We start from the raw sequence: 14,152 nt of genomic DNA on the forward strand, positions 1-14,152 counted from the left end.
TTAAAGCAACCACAGAAAGCCCAGGCTTTCCCAGGGCTGAGATGCAGAACCTGTTGAAGGGCACTTCTGTCGCTCACCAGGTAAAGGTCACTGAGACTTTGGAAAGACTTACTTGAATTTGGTGCAATGGGTGTGGTGGGACAAACTCCTGACAGTGACATGCTGTATCCAGAACTCACTGTAAAGCTGCCTGTGTGTGTGTTGGAAAAGCCCCCAAAAGGCAGATGCCTAGCACTACTAAGAACCCAACTAGGGGATGGAGGTGGGAAACTATTTTGGGCTGCCTTGACCACCCCTAACTCTTCTGTAAAGCCACAAAAAAGGTTCTGTGTCAAAAGAAGTTTCTAGTGCACTGCTGAAGAAAAGCATCCATCCTTTGTGCAGCATCTGGTGAAAGAACTGCCCTGGAGCAGAAAGAAAAACTCCTTCTTCCTTTAGGGTCCCCTAGGGACATGGTTAGGGCTTCCTTCATAGCTCAGTCAGTAAAGAATCTGCCTGCAGTGCAGGAGACCCAGGTTTGATACCTGCGTGGGGAAGATCCCCTGGAGAAGGAAATGGCAACCCACTCCAGGATCCTTGCCTGGAGAATCCCATGGACAGAGGAGCCTGGTGGGCTGCATTCCATAGGGTCTCAAAAAGTCGAGCACGACTGAGTGACTAACATTTACTTCCTTAGGGACATGATTTGGCCATTCTTGATTAGTTAAAGATTATGGATTTTTAAAGGAGGTATGATAAACTGGAACCAGTTATTGAATCATTAGCATTTATTGAGTTGCTGTTATGTGGCTGATATTCGGATGGTAATGAGAGAATAGTCTAGGGGGAACTTGGACTTTGGTGCAGTGGTTTTGAATCCCAGGTGTGCATTAAAATATCTCAGCTTCAAAAATCCTGAGGCCTGGGACCGTAACAGTTAAATCAGGATCTTGGGTGATAAGGTGGGAACAGGCGAGGGGACTAAAAGTCTGTCCACATCATGCTTATTGCGCTGTGCTTGGCTGTTCAGTCGTGTTCCACTCTTTACCACCCCGTGGACTCTCTAGCCCTCCAGGCTCTTTGGACCATGGGGATTCTCCAGGCAAGAATGGAGTGGATTGTCATGCCCTCCTCCAGGGGATTTTCCCAAATCAGGGATCGAACCCAGGTCTCCCACATTGCAGGCGGATTCTTTACCAGCTGAGCTACCAGGAAAGTCCTATTATGCTCATTAGTCATCAGTACTGAGAATCATCAGGTGGCGTTTAGATGTCTGCTATTAAATTTTTCTTGCATTCACTACTGAAAGTGTTAATATTTTGGTTTTGTTTTAAGAATTCCAACTTTTTTTTAAAAAAATACTTCTTATTTGAAGCAATTTTCTGCCTAGTGATTTCATGGTTAGTTGTTTACTAGTTAGGGAAATGTCAGTGTACAAACTCTATTAGCATATGATTAAAAACAATGACAAACAACAAGAGTGAGTTTAAAGACTTTTATAGCAACATGGAGAGTAAATATGAGGCTTCGTTGGTGGCTCAGATGATAAGGAATCTGCCTGCATGGAGAGTAATTATAGTTTATTAAATTTGATATCTTTTTAGAGTAAGGCTTATATTTTGTGATTCTTTTCTCATTTTACATATTTTAGAAAATTTTGTAAATTGTTTTACAAAAAACATAGATCTACCATAGATTGAAATAAGTAAAACTGGCCCTTCACTACTGATGGAATGAGAAGCCCTGGCTAGATCTCACTCGTGTTTATTTCCTAGTCTCTTTATAATGTGAACATGGCCCCTAGGAAAAAAATGTATATTGATTCATGATTTATCTAAGAAAGATTTTATTGATAATTAATGGATAAGAAATAAGGGTTACTATAAAATGGGGCACAAACGATACAAGAGGAAGGAGAGATGAATAAATCATTATCTTTGGAGCACAATTAAGGCAGCGTGGATTGTATCTTAAAAGAGACTTAATTTTTCTTAAAATTATGACTATGAGTAATCTGGCTTTACTTTGTGATTAAGAAGATGAAGATGACAAGCAGTAGGTTTCCAAAGCCAGTTAGTGGGAGGCTTTATTTTTTGCCTTTTCACTTTATTCGGTATTATTTTCTCTAACAGCACTGAAAATTCTAATACTTAATTTGTCACCTTCAAAGAAGAACATGAATGCCAAGAGATAAGTACTACCTGCATCTATAGTCATGTTTTCCCATTTGAATTTATTTGAGAGGTAGGATGAATTCCGAAGACATCATATGAACAATACTGGCGATTTAAACTCTGTACTTCGTGCGAAAGCAGGCTGACATGCAGGTGATCCCACAAACTACAATTATAGTATTCTGTAGTTGGCTTAATAATTAGTCTTTCTTTTTACAGTTTCATGTTTTGAAGTATAAAACTTCTCCCACTTAGTCACGCAGAGTCAAACAATAACCTTGTTCATAAATTACCATTTTCATGATATATTTGGTCATCCTCTTAGAACATATCTCATTTGTCTAACATCTTCTCTTACTGAAATTCTCCACAGCAAATAGAGAATCCAAACTTTTTTTGAGAAAAAAATTATAAACCTTCTCCCAGTATGCAATATCTTCTGTTCCTACAACTGCCATTACAGTCCCGTTTATTTGTAGTTCTATTGGCCTAAACCTTAAAGTAATCGTATATTACTGCATCAAAAAATATTCATTTTCAAACAATCTGCTATCTATGCTAACAAATTTATAAGTAGATGCAATTCCTGACCCAAGTATGTCTATGAATAATAGATGAATTCCAAAGCTGGAGATAAAGTACAAATGGCTTTACAGATGGATTCATTGATTTGGATTATTCATTACGACAATGGACTCATGTCCATGCACCCACAAATTTGTATGCATCCCCAAATGGATGCTACTAGGAATCTGGGATTTGGGAGGTAATTAGATTAAGATGAAGTCATGAGGTGGTACCCTATGAGAAAGTGTCCTTACAAGGTAAGAAAGAGATCAGAGCTTTCTCTCTCGGCCTTGTGAGGATACAGTGAGAGGTGGCCATTTAATAAGAATCTTCTGAGATTTAAATAATATTCAGGATTTCAACATATACATTTTTAGAAGACGTCAATTTGCCTGGAGGGGTAGAACAGAAAATCTGGACAGTACTTCAAAGTGGAATTTTAAAGAATAGTATATTTTAGGTATATAAAATGACAAATTTCAGAATGAAGAGAAAATGCAATTAAGTCCTTTTAGTAGACTCTCCTTTTGTACTTAACTCTTTATATTTTTTTATTGACTTTGTCCTCTTCTCATGGTATTCTGGTGACTGACTCATAGGAAAAACCACACAGAAAAAAGTTTTACTCTTAAACTCCACTAATAATCTCAAGGGACCAGAATTACCACTTGTAGAAAACGACCCTACTGTTTTATTATCAATTTATGTCCATTGTGAGATATAACACTTAAGGAAATGTGTTTCAGTTATTTGGGTTGTTTCTTCACATATCTCAAAAAATACCCCATATCTCAAGAAAATGATTTCTGCTAAGCTTTTATATTTACCATTTCTATTCTCATTTTCTTTTTAGATAATTGTAAACAGTATTGGTGTTTTCATAAATACTATTTATTTTAAAATGAGCCATGCATCATAGCTGTAATCAATAACTTTTATGGCACTCTTTTGTCAAATATTACTTAATTTGGTTTGGTTTCTACTGCTTTTTAATTTTCCATAGCTTTCAGTTCTTGCCTTCACTTTTCATTTTTCTTATTAAAAGTGGAATTAAGATGAGCTACATTACTCAAACATTTTGATATCAAAATATATTTCATTGGTCTTCTTTCTTTCTCCTCTGACATGTGTTAGTATATCTGACTCCTTTTTTAAACTGTATTTCTTTTTTGCAGATATGCTATTAAGCAGTAACTGATATAGCAAGACCTTGCTTGTTTTCTTTCGTCCAATTAGGGTGTGTATTTCTTCTTATTTGAGAAACATTACAAAGTTCCTTGATTTTTTTTTTCTATTTTGCATTATTCTCTGAGAGCAGTACTATACTGTCATTTAATAACAGTTAAATCAACTTACTTCTGAGCAGAGTTAACTCAATTATATATAATTGAACTTAGTAGTATTTTCTCTCTGACATATTTTTACTTTCTTGAAATCTGGCTGACTTTGTTTTTTTGGGCTCCAAAATCAAGGCAGATGGTGATTGCAGCCATGAAATTAGAAGATGTTTGCTCTTTGGAAGGAAGGACCAACCTGGACAGCATATTAAAAAGCATAGACATTTCTTTGTCAACAAAGGTCCATCTAGTTAAGGCTATGGTTTTTCCAGTAGTTATGTATGGATGTGAGAGTTGGACTATAAAGAAAGTTGAGCACCAAAGAATTGCTTCTTCTGAACTGTGGTGTTGGAGAAGACTCTTTAGAGTCCCTGGACTGCAAGGAGATCCAACCAGTCTCTCCTAAAGGAGATCAGTCCTGGGTGCTTATTGGAAGGACTGATGCTGAAGCTGAGACTACAATACTTTAGCCACCTGATGCGAAGAGGTGACTCATTTGAAAAGACCCTGATGCCAGGAAAGATTGAGGGCAGGAGAAGGGGATGACAGAGGATGAGATGGTTGGATGGCATCACCGACGGGATGGAAGTGAGTTTGGATAACCTCCGGGAGTTGGTGATGGACAGGGAGGCTTGGCGTGCTGCAGTTCATGGAGTAGCAAAGAGTCGGACATGACTGACCTGAAATCTGGAAGAGCTCTTTCTATGACTACACCAGAAGTGTTAAGAGAAATTAACGAATAATTCATTTTGAAAAGTAATTATTAAAACTGAAGGATTATTCTAACAGTTTTCTTGAGAGATAAAAATTAATGAAGTAGTTGTCTGTCATTTGGGGTAAAATGTCACATTATAAAACTGTCCAAATTACTAAACAAATTATTATTTATCAAATTATCTAGAGAAATAATATTTTTATGTAACTGCTAATTATGATGAAAGTTACACTATAGTGGTTTTCTGCCATTTTATGTTGTTTCTAGTAACGTGACTTTAGAGGAATGTATGCATAATTTAAGATACCCTTTATGAATAATACTAAGTTTTTATTTAAAAATAAGGGTTTACTTTGATTACTTGGCTTACTTTTTAAATTTATTTATATTTAATTGGAGGACAGTTGCTTTACAATATCATGTTGGCTCCTGCCATATATCAACATGAATCAGCTACAGACACACATATGTACCCTCCTTCTTGGACCTCCCTCCTACCTCCCACCAAGAGCACTGAATTTGAGCTCCCTGCATCACACAGCACATTTCCACTGGCTCTCTAACTTTACTTACGGTAATGTATGTGTTTTAATGCTACTTTCTCAATTCATCCTACCCTCTCTTCCCTGCACTGTGTCCACAAGTCTGTTCTCTGATCACCTGACTTAAATAGTATCTGCCAGCTTTCTCCAATGTGAAGTTAGTATTTTTCCCTCTGTAATTAATGTATCTTATGGGGAGATATTTTGAGACCACGTTAAAAAAAACGTGTTTTTCTAAAATAACTTGCATTAGATTCTATTATTAATTCTTGCTTTGATCAATTATTTTTGTGATAGTCGCCAAATTCTGATTTTTCATTTCCACCATTACACTTCCATCTAAGGAAAAAAACTGCAGTCTCTCTTTCTCTTTCTCTCATATATTCATGACAGTAATGACTTATAGATTTTACTTTTATTCTACAGGCTATAATGTTTAGGGTAATGAAAGTATTGTGTATGAAACTGTAATCGTGGATACATGTCATACATTTGCCAAAATCCATAGAAACGTACATGCAAAGAATGAGCTCTAATTTGAACTGTAAGCTTTAGCTAATAAGGCTATATTACTATTATACCACACTAATGCAGGATGTTAATTAATAAGGGAAATTGAGAGGAGTGAGGCAATATATGGAAACCTTCTGTTCTTTCTGCTCCATTTTCCTATGAACCTAAAAATGCTTTTAAAGTAAAGAATATAAATATTTAAAACATCAGTGGTTGCCAGTGCTTCAGAGAGGGAATGATTACATTGTGGAAGAACAGTGGATTTGTTAGTGCAATGAACATATTCTATGTGATACTGTAATGGTTAATATAAGATGCTAAGCAAGCATCTGTCTGAGCTGATGAACTTTACAGCACAAAGAGTATACTTTAATTTATCAATATTTGTAACTCCATGGCTGATTCATGTCAATGTATGACAAAACCCACTACAATATTGTAAAGTAATTAGCCTCCAACTAATAACAATAAATGAAAAAAATATTAAAAAAATAATTTAGAGGGGAAGATCCCAGGGTAGAATGCAGGACATGACTCTAACTCGTCTAAAAGTGTAGGAAACAACTCAACAAAGGTGGTAAAGAAAAAAGTTGATCTAATTCACTTTAGAAATGAGTGGAGTTTATAAGGAGAAAGACAAAATGAACTATACATAAGCACTGTAATACAGGTGATAAAATTGTTCTTCGAGGGGTATGGGTTAACAGTTCTGCAACCATTTTGAAATTTAATGATTTTATGTTTGAAACTCAGTGATTAAGTAAATTGATGGAAATGATGGGAGCCACACCTACGACTATTCAGGTGTGAGGTTGCAAAAAAGCCAGAGGAGGAGATTAGAGTCATGCATGTGGTCATGATTAGAGTTGCAGATGTTAATCTGAGCTCATGTTTAACTTAATATGTATACAAATAGTTAAGTATAAAAGTATTTATGCGTATATGTATATACACGGATTAGTACACACACAAGTAATTCCTTGCTCTTCAGTTAAGAACACAGGTATCAATGAATACTAATACTCAGATCTTGGTTTTTAATACATCCTTCAATTTTAAAAATAGTACTCCTTGGATATATGACTAATTATGGGACTGGGGCAGAAAATATACAATACGAAGCTAGGATATCTTATAGTTCCAGAAAGTGACAAAGTACTGAACATACACACACACACACACACACACACACACACACACACAATGGTGGTATGCTAAAGGGATGCTGGTGCCAACTGAGTTAATAGCTAAAGCTGGAACAATTTGAGAAAACAAATATTGACTTATAACCCAAAGTGTGAATAAATATCTATGAATTTCTGCTGATATAAATGATTGAATAAACAAATGTGGGAGAAGAGATACATTTTTTAGGCAAAAGAGTTACAAATGATGAAACAGATATTCTATCCTCAAGGATATAAACTGTAAGTCCCTACTCACTCACTATGTGCTGTTTCTAGAGCCTTTCTTCCTAATAGTACAGAACAGAAAGGAAGAAAAAAGGAAGAATAACCATATTGTGCAGAAAGTTGCAAACACTACCTCAAGACAGATGATCAAGGTTAACATCGAGTGGTGATTCATTTCAACAATACTCAGTGTTATTGTGATATGATGAGAATGCATTTTACCTCTGCAGTCTTCCTCAAAATACATTATACTAGTATAATTACAGGAAAACCCTGAACCAGTTACAAAGGAATGCTATAAACCTCCTGACTGACATAATCCTTAAAACTGTAAGGTCAATGAAACAAGGGAAGTCTTAGAACTAACACAGTCAAGAAGAGCCTAGGAAAACATCACAACTAATTGTAATGTGCTACTTTGAGTGGAATAATGGGGCATAAAAAGGACATTAGGGAAAAAAACCTGAAGAAATCTGAATATAGTGCTTTATGTTTAATAATAATATATCAATGTTATTTCATTAATTGGGTATAGAGGAATACTCTGTGCTATCCTTATAATAATTTTGTAAATCTAAAACCACTTTAGAATAAAAGATACTAAAAATATACAGAACTGTACATGAATATAACAAATGCTCATCTTCAGTAATCATATGGAAAATGCATACTAATGCCATCATGCAAGATGACTGCCCATCTACAGAGTAGCTTACATAATAAAGATAAAATGGCAACAGTTGGTGAGGATATGGAACAAAGGAAACACTAATAAACTACTTTGAGAGTTTTTCTGTCAAATCTCTTTGAAAAAGAGAAACAGCTATTAAAGCTGAATATATGAACATTACATAAAGCAGCTTTAATATGTTTGCCAAAGGTAAACTGCAATGGTAGTTTGCCAATGGTAGTACTGCAAAATAGGCTCAAACTGAAAAATAATCCAGATTTTAATCAAAATATACTGGAAAAATAAATTATGACATCACACAGTGGAATACATCATAACAAAAATGAACTATAACTATAATAAAAATCCTGTATGATGAACAGTGTTTATCAAAAGGAGCTAAACATCAAACTGCATGCATTATAGTTCCATTTATAAAAGAGCAAAACTAATGTGTAGGGTATAATGTTTAAGTGGTGGTCACTAGAGGAGTTGTAAGAGAATCTTCAGAGGCACTGGTAATATTCCATGTAGTGTTCTAAGTCTGTTCACTTGGTATATTTACTCAGAGAAAAATTCACTGACCTAGCTACGCTATGCTTAGTCATTCAGTCATGTCCAATCTTTGTGACCCCCTGGACTTGCTAGGCTCCTCTGTCCATGGGGATTCTCCAGGCAAGAACACTGGAGTGTGTTGTCATGCCCTCCTCAAAGGGATCTTCCTGACCCAGGAATCAAACCAGGATCTTCTGCATTGCAGGTGGACTCTTTACCAGCTGGGCTACCAGGGAAGTCCTCACTGACCTAGACGTAGTGGCAAATTCCTAGTGATGCTCTAGTTTATCCTTCATAGTGTTTTATGCTCTGGTCTCCATGATGGTGGCCCAAAGAGTCACTTCAAGCTTTATATGCAGTTGCCTAAATTAATTTTAAGTATCAACTAATATTTATTGCATAGTTATTGCATGGTGCCTTAGCAGGTTCATCTCACTTAAGCCCCATGACAATCCTGTGAGGTGAATATTGTCCTAATTTGATATGTAGGTGGAGTTGAAAAATGTGCATAAAATGCATCTTATGAGTTATAAAAGCAAGTGTATTTGTTTTTATATATTGTATCACTTCCTAAATAAAACTTTGCCAATTCATTTCAAGAACACAATATTAAGTTGAAGTTTCTATGCTAAAACACAAGTGATGCTAAAATTTATAAGATTAATATTGTTTCTGATTTCACATGTAATAGCTATAAGAGTCCTTGCCTGTTAGCCCTTTGATTCAGAAAGGAACACAGCAGATGTGGTGCCTGTCCATATGGGATTTTCAGGGTTGTAGGAAACGCAGAAATTATGTGTGATAAGAAAAATATAGATGTTATATTTGTAACTTCTCTTTCACAAGTAAGCAGCTTATAGACATTAGAGAGAATAGCTAAAATTACTAAAAGTGGATGATTTGCAAATGGACCCACATTTTTCTATGAACCAAAAGTCTCATTTCAAAAGTTATAATGATAGATAGGCAAGGAGGAAGTAACTAAGCCCGATCACTCATTTTATAATATCATAAAACATGCTTTGCTTTATTACTATCATTAGCTTAAATCAATGTACCTTGTCTATTATCTATAGAGGAAATTTTCATATCATTTAACGCCAATGCTAAAAAACTATATTTGTTTTCATTTTGGTGTTTGCTCCCCCAATATGAAAGAAGAGAGCGGAATTCATGTTAACAACCCTATTGCCACCAAAAAGGCTTGTTGTGCAGTCACTAGGCATGTCCAACTCTTTGCAACCCCATGGACTACAGCATGCCAGGCTTCCCTGTCCTTCACTATCCCCCGGAGCTTGCTCAAACTCTTGTCCATCAAGTTGATGATGCCATACAAGCATCTTGTCCTCTGTTATCCCCTTCTCCTCCTGCCTTCAATCTTTCCCAGCATCAGGGTCTTTTCCAATGATTTAGTTCTTTGCATCAGATGGCCAAAGTATTGCAGCTTCAGCTTCAGCATCAGTCCTTCCAATGAATATCCAGGACTGATTTCCTTTAGGAGTGACTGGTTTGATCTCCTTGCTGTCCAAGGGACTCTCAAGAGTCTTCTCTAGCACCATAGTTTAAAAACATCAATTTATTCGGCATTCAGCCTTCTTTTTGGTCCATCTCTCACATCCCTACATGACTACTGGAAAAACCATAGTTTTGACTAGACAAACCTTTACTGGCAAAGTGATGTCTCTGCCTTTTAAAACGCTGTTTAGGTTTGTCATCTTTTCTTCCAAGGAGTAAGCGTCTTTAATTGTGGCTGCAGTCACCGTCCACAGTGATTTTTGGAGCCAAGAAAATAAAATCTGCCACTGTTTCCAATTTTCCCCATCTATTTGCCATGAAATAATGGGACCAGATGCCATGATCTCAGTCTTTTGAATGGTTAGTTTTAAGCCTGCTTTTTCACTTTCCTCCTTCACCTTCATCAAGAGGCTTCTTTGTTCCTCTTCACTTTCTGCAAAATGCTTAGGATAAGGTAAATTTTAAAATAATTCAGTCATTGCCATTGCATCATGAATCTATTTAAATTGTAACATTTTAGTACATATTTACCCAGGGGGAGAAAATATGGCTAGTTAGAAAATTTTCACCTTCTTTTTGTTGAAGAAATTATTTGATCACCAATATTTATATAAACTGTTATTGTAATTTATATAGGAGCTCTTCATTTAGCTTTAAAATGTTTATAGGTATTTTAGATCTTTAGAATGACTGAATTATGGGCACTATAATTGCCATTGCAGATGTGATAGTACCCAAAGTCCTATTTTATGGCTCATTCACTCTTTTGTGATGTACTTACTGAAAAACTACTCTGCACTAGACACAAAAAAGCCCAAGATTCTTGCCCTTGAAGAACTTATTTTAGAGTGGCAGAAGGTAGCAGTCAATATACAGTAAACATTATACATAATGTGAAAAATATGTTTCTCAGTAGGTGATAACTGCAATCAATGTTAAGACTAGGACACATAGATAAGGGTGGGAGGAATCGCAAATGCTGGTGGCAAGAGTTTAGGTTTTGAAAAGGCACCTAGTCAATCTTATTTAGAAAGTGAGATTTGTTTACGGGAAGTGAAACATAAAGCCATGCAAATATTTGGGTGTGCTATACTTAGTTGCTCGGTCGTGTCCGTCTCTTTGCAACCCCGTAGACTGTAGCCTGTCAGGCTCCTCTGTCCATGGGGACTCTCTAGGCAAGAATATTGGAGTGGGTTGCCACGCCCTCCTCGAGGGAATTTTCCCCACCCAGAGATTGAGCCCAGATCTCCCACATTGCAGGCGGATTCTTTGCTATCAGAGTCACCGGGAAAGCCCAAGAATACTGGTGTGGGTAGCCTATCCCTTCTCCAGGGGATCTTCCCAAGCCAGGAATTGAACCAGGGTTTCCTGCATTGCAGGCAGATTCTTTACCAGCTGAGCTACCAGGAAGGCCCCAAACATTTGGGTAAGTTGGTTGTATTCCAGTCAGAAGAAATATTTAGAACAAAGCTTCTAAGAACACAGCCTATTAAGCCAGGTGCAAGGTGGTCAGTGTGACAGGGGCAGGAAGCAGAAGGCGAAAAGTGGCAAGGGATAAAATAAAACCAAAATTATGTGCGAGAATGACAGTTGTAGCATATGGCTGGCTTGCTCATGGGCATTCTCGTCAATTAAATAATTTAGGGATTAAAAAGGGTACTGAGAGCAGAATTAGTTTACATGTATACCAATTATAAACATGCAGTGAATCGCGCTTGAATTTTATAGACTCATCAATTATGGAGGTTAGCTAAATGCTGAATGGCAAATGTTAAAATCAATATTTATTGAAAGATAACTATCACCACTATAGGTCAAAGCTAAAATAATCTAGAATTTTATCAACATTTTAACTTAGTTTTACAATTATGTACTTTAAATGTCATAGGTTATTTATAAAGGTTTAGCATTACACTGTGGGCTGAGTAATTTTTCAACACTGTCGGTTGTTATACTGCTGATGTGCTCACTTTGCACAATTAGACTTACATCCATTTTTAACTAAGTTGCCTGGAAGAAGAAATGCTTTTGACCAGATGTGTCAGAATATGTTTCTGATGATGGTGAGGTTGATCTTGTTCTCTCTGGTTCTCCCTGACTAAACATTCATTTACCAGATTTGAAAATTACCGTCCTGCAGATGATTACAATGCCCAAGATGATGTAGTAAAAGCAGTCATACAAGCCAAAGTTTTGATACTACATGAATAATATTCTTTCTAAATATTTTCAGTAGATATGAGATTTATTTTCTCACTTATATTTCTATTTCCAATAAATTTGTATGTATTTGTTGCTTTATATAGTTAAATAAAAAAGTTTAACCTTAAGCCTTAAATATAGAAATATGGCAATGGCACAATATAATTAGCTTTCAAGATAAAGAAAAATCACTTTTGATTTTAGCTTAACTTTCAGTGCTTATGCACCGATTTCATTCTATTCTGTAGAGTGGGTTTTTTATACCAGAGATCATGGATAAATAAGTGCAATCGTTGGAAATGTTACTTTAGTTATTTCTTCATCAAGTTCCAGCAAGCAAGCTAATTGGTTGTTAGCAAGTCCTGCTATACGCTGTATTGTAATCTATACGTGAAGAGTTTCTTTTATTCAAGCATCCTTCTTTTTTTCTTCTTTTCTTTTTTTTTTTTCATTTATTTTTATTAGTTGGAGGCTAATTACTTTACAATATTGTAGTGGTTTTTGTCATACATTGACATGAATCAGCCATGGAGTTACATGAAATTCCCCATCCCGATCCCCTCTCCCACCTCCCTCTCCACCCGATTCCTCTGGGTCTTCCCAGTGCACCAGGCCCGAGCACTTGTCTCATGCATCTAGCCTGGGCTCAAGCATCCTTCTTAATGTGTAATGTAGCTTATCTTATTTAAGATGTCTTGTTTGAGCATCCTGCATAGAAGTATGACAAATTGGTTCTAAAACCTCTTGTGTATCATGTATTCTGTCTCTGGATGAAGATAAAGGATGGGCGTCATCTATTATTCACTTATAGCCAAGGATTATACTATATTATACTCTTCCTATATTTACTTCTTAAAATACTCATAGCCTTTAACATGTACATAGGCATGGCATGAAAATGGAGAAGTACTCATGATAGTCACAGAAGTATTGAGATCAAAGGCCTTTAATAACTTCCTTCTTCAACTGATTAATACTAAACATGGCCCTTTCACTTGTTTGGAGCAATCCAATGTGTAAATTACTAAGGTTTCTTCTGAGAAGAGGCATTAGGACCTATCACACTGTGGTTTTTTCCATGATGATTTCATGTCCTAGGTCTGCCATTCTCTTTTAGCCTATCTTTCCAAGTGGTGTGAATATTATAAAGAAGAGCCCTTAGTAGACCTATGGGCTTCTGTAGTGACTCAGCTGGTAAAGAATCCGCCTGCAATGAGAGAGACCTGGGTTCAAACCCTGGGTTAGGAAGATGCCCTGGAGAAGGGAAAGGCTACCCACTCCAATATTCTGTCCTAGTGAATTTCATGGACTGTATAGTCCATGGGGTTGCAAAGAGTCAGACTCGACTGAGCGACTTTCACTTCACTTAGTAGAAAGAAGGAAAAGAAAGCACTAAGTCGTGTCCAGCTCTTGCGATCCCATGAGTCGTAGCCTGCCAGGCTCTTCTGTCCATGGGATTCTCCAGGCAAGAATACTGGAGTGGACTGCCATTTCTTTCTCCAGGGGAACTTCCCAACCTGGGAATTGAACCCAGTTCTCCCTCATTGCAGGCAGATGCTTTACCAACTGAGCTACACAGGAGATATAGGCGATAGGAACAAGCCATAAACTGATGTACAAAGGACATATATTTTAAGTAAGTGATAAACTTCTACAAAACAATGTGTATTGTAAGATTTTGTTGTTCTTATTGTATAACCTAGCTGAAGAGGACTAACATATAAATGGAAGTGGATTATGTAAATTAAAAAAAGCTTAAAAATATGTTATAAAGCATTTGTTTGTGGAATAGAGTGTAATGGATAGGAATCTGTTAATGATGGCTATAAAAAATGATGAAATGACTTTTAATATTGTGGTAGCATTTACTAAATTTTTGGCCTACAAATATTTGGATTATATATTCAGCACCTATGAAGTTGTAGTCCTAATAAATCAGTTAAGAAGTGGATTGTTACAGTGTGTTTTGGT

Source organism: Muntiacus reevesi, chromosome 6 (genome assembly GCF_963930625.1).
Source record: "Muntiacus reevesi chromosome 6, mMunRee1.1, whole genome shotgun sequence".
Classification (NCBI taxonomy): Eukaryota; Metazoa; Chordata; class Mammalia; order Artiodactyla; family Cervidae; genus Muntiacus; species Muntiacus reevesi.